The sequence below is a fragment of the Charadrius vociferus genome, unplaced genomic scaffold, assembly GCF_000708025.1.
Source record: "Charadrius vociferus isolate BGI_N301 unplaced genomic scaffold, ASM70802v2 scaffold34, whole genome shotgun sequence".
Taxonomy (NCBI): domain Eukaryota; kingdom Metazoa; phylum Chordata; class Aves; order Charadriiformes; family Charadriidae; genus Charadrius; species Charadrius vociferus.
Window position 1 is genome coordinate 395,837 of NW_009647989.1, and position 3,582 is coordinate 399,418.

Consider the following 3,582-nt stretch of genomic DNA (forward strand, 5'->3'; position numbering starts at 1 on the left):
GGGCGGGGGGGGAGCAGCGGGGAGGTGCCGCCATCACGTGGGCGCGGGGCCGCCATTTTGCGCGGGAGCGCTGTGGTGGGAGGGAGGTGGCTGCGGGCAGGAGCGGAGCAGGGGGAGGCGATCGCCTCGTGGGAGTCTGAAGCTCTAAACCGGGATTTTAGAATAGGTCCGTAACTCTGCGGGCAGAATTGCAAAAGGCAGTGCTAAATTCTAGTTAATACATATTATTTGTGAAAATAGATTTTCTTTTTTACTGCATAATCTGCCAGGAAAGGCCTTCTGTAGGCATAAGTTTGGGTTTTAATTGTGCAAAAAGTGTGTATCCACATAGCGGGTGTGCATTTGCCTTTAAATTAAAGATTTTAGGAGGACGGCTAGATAAAAAGCCAAAAATAAGGTTTTTTTCAGCTGTGCCGCCTAGAAGGAGAGCTGCCCGTGAGCGTAACCCTCGCATGGCAGGGATGGGACAGACACCCCAAACCAACAAAACCTATTTTCTGTGGTCTACATCCCATCTGGGAACTCAGATGATCCAGAGAAAGAGCTGGGTGCTCTGCCCCAGGTCCAAAGCCATCTGCTGACCACAAGGAAACGGGGACGGCCACCAGCCCATCCCACCACAGGCCCGGAGGCTGCTGGCCAAACCTCTGCCTGCAGGCCCTGCCCCCGCCAGCCGCCTCTTGCTCCTCTGGGAGTCCACCAACTAGCTGCTCCAGGCTCTTGCCTAGTAATTTATGTCTTTTTCCCTGCTCCCAGCCTGGCCCCGGGCTCACTTGCCCTCCTACCCTTTCTTCTCCCAACACCTGCACCTTGTCCAGCCAGTCCCAGTTTTCTCCCAGTCGATTGCAGCTTCCACTGTGCTTTCCCCTCATCTTTTGTTTCCAGGGACTCCCGAATTGCTGCCTTTCCTTCTTTTGGTCCCCCAATGTTCCTGTGGCCGTTTTGGCCAGCCTCTGTGACCAGACTCTGACCTCCTCCCCTTCACCTCCCACCGTGCTTCCCTTCACACAGCTCCTTCCCCCTCTCTCCTGCCCTTCACCGCAGGAGACTCACCTCCCTTCATCATGCACAGGGGGAAGTGAGGGCGCACTCACATCTCACATCATTAAATTTTACTGTTGTGGGATATGAGAGTTTTAAATTTTGTCTCAGATTCTGGAAGGGAAGCTTCTGTCCAGATGCAGTCTAGCGCATGTTCGGGGCAGGTGGACTCTTCGGTGATGTTCCTTGTACTCCAGTAAATCTGTGCGGAGCCATAATATTTTTTTTTCCCCTCATGAAATAATATAATTTGGTTTACTTTATGGAAGTTTTCACAAGGCTAGCGAGCAAAGCCACAGCACTGAAAAAGGTGCCCCCTCGCCGATTAAATTTTCACACTTCTGCTGGGGTACAAGACTTCTACAAAGAAATTCTCAGAATGTTTGTATTATGATGTCATTTTTCTCTGGCATTCTTCTTGGAAACAATGAATCATTGTAGAAGAAATTAAGAGCAAAAAATGAAATAGCCTGAGGTAGGCATCTGGTCTAGAACATTTCATCTCAACTGGTTAAAATTTTGCCAAGTCATGGAGAATGGGAACCGTGGGGCAGCTTTAACAATGCTTACTGTTACCTGACCCACCCATCGTTGCACAATGTAAGACAGGAGAAGTTTCCCGTGGGCTGTGTGCCCCACAAAAAAGCCCATAATTTCTGTTAAAGAAAATTTTACTGAAGTTTCTTAATTACTTACTGCACCATATCTTCAAATTGGCAATTCTTGCTGTGTCTTTGTGTGGGAGAGAAGATCAATCCGTGGCCTAGAAACTTTTATTTCTAGTCTTTAACACAGAGAGGCTATTTATACAAATTGATAGGTGAGCATACCCAACAGCACCAGTGGGTCAAACACAGCAGTTACTTCTTAGAAGGTGCAAGAAACTAGTGGACAACTACAGTTCCCCCACCTCACATCTGACTGTGCAAAAGGAGATCTCTGTTGTTGTTAGATAAACACTACACAGCTTTGGTCATGCATTTCCCACCAAAAAAAAAAAAAAAAAAAAAAAAAAAGATGAGACAGAAAACCACCACTACTAAAAGCACACTCCAGGCATTCCCAGGCTTTGTAAGGAACAGAGAACAGCATCAGAACGGTGATAGTTTAAGATTTGGGTTTCGTTAGATACTAATGACATTATGAAACTACCAGTTATTAAGTAAATTATAATCCCAGCTGGGACCATCAGAATTACAGAAAGATAAACAAAAGTATGCATTTAACAAGTCTTCAATTTCAGAAGGACAAACTGAGGGCTGTAGAAATTATTCCCTCCTTTAGTGGTCTATTTGTAACAAAAAGTCTGTACTTGGATGTCAGGGACTAACATGAAGATCACCAAAACTCCACTGATACAAACCTTGTAAGTAAAATAGAAGCATCAGAAGATTTTTCATGCAGTTACAGAAGTAAAGAAAAATCGGGTCCATTATACTGCAACAGTAGAGATTTAAAATAATGCAAGTATGGCTCTGAAACTTACTTTACTTGTTTTCAATTAAGATGACAGAATTTTATCTTTAGGAGAAAGATAATATAATTAATGGGGATTCAGGTATGAACATGACTAGGTCTAAGGCAGAAGGAAAACTCCAAGATTCAGTTTGTTCAGTTTCAGTGGACTACAATCGTTTCCTACATTTCCTAACAAATGAAATCACTGAAGTACGTATAGTCTATAGGTGCATGGTAGCAAGCCACAGACTACTCTGGCATTTTTCTTTGCCTGGGGATTACACACCTAATAGATAGGCTCGTATGTATGAATTTACTTGGGTTTTTTTCATTAAGATCCCAAAACTTTAAAGGCTACATCATCTTGTGGCAATCCTTCTGTTCGGTAGTTACTGCATAAAGTAACTGAAGAAAAGCAAATATTTTTTTTCCGCTGTTTACTACCCTGACACCCCTCTGCTGCCTCTCAGGCACGTCCCACCAAGGGGACCTGGGGGCTGATGGGGTGCGCACAGGGTCTGGCCTGGCTCTGTGTGGGCAGCTCGACCAGCCAAAGGCTAAGGCTGCTCGTGCTCCAACTCCTAGGAGTCACTAAAGCAATCCTCCATCTTTTTAATTTCCACATGGATTTGTGGAGCCCAGCACTCTGTGAAACCCATTCTGAATTTTGTGGTTCTTTTTCCACTTTGCTAATCTTTCTCAAGGTATATATATACACATTAAAAAAAGATCAGCAGAGTAACTACTCGTATTTGGTGTCTACCTCTGCATGTGTAGATATATACCTGGGGGCATATCTCGGGGAAGTTCAGACTGGACACTAGGAAAAGGTTCTTCATGGAGAGGGTGGTGGCTCACTGAAGAAGGCAGTGGTCAGGACACCAAGCCTGCCAGAGTTCAGGGAGCATCTGGGAGACGCTCCTAGTGTTTACTTTCAGGTAGTCCAGCGGGGAGCAGGACTCGATGGCCCTTATAGGTCCCTTCCAGCTTGCTCTGTAGCACGGCTGCTCTGGGCCCGCACAGCCGTGAGGACGGGGACGAGGCAGGCGGGACCACGAGTGGCCGTAGGGGCCGAGCAGGGCA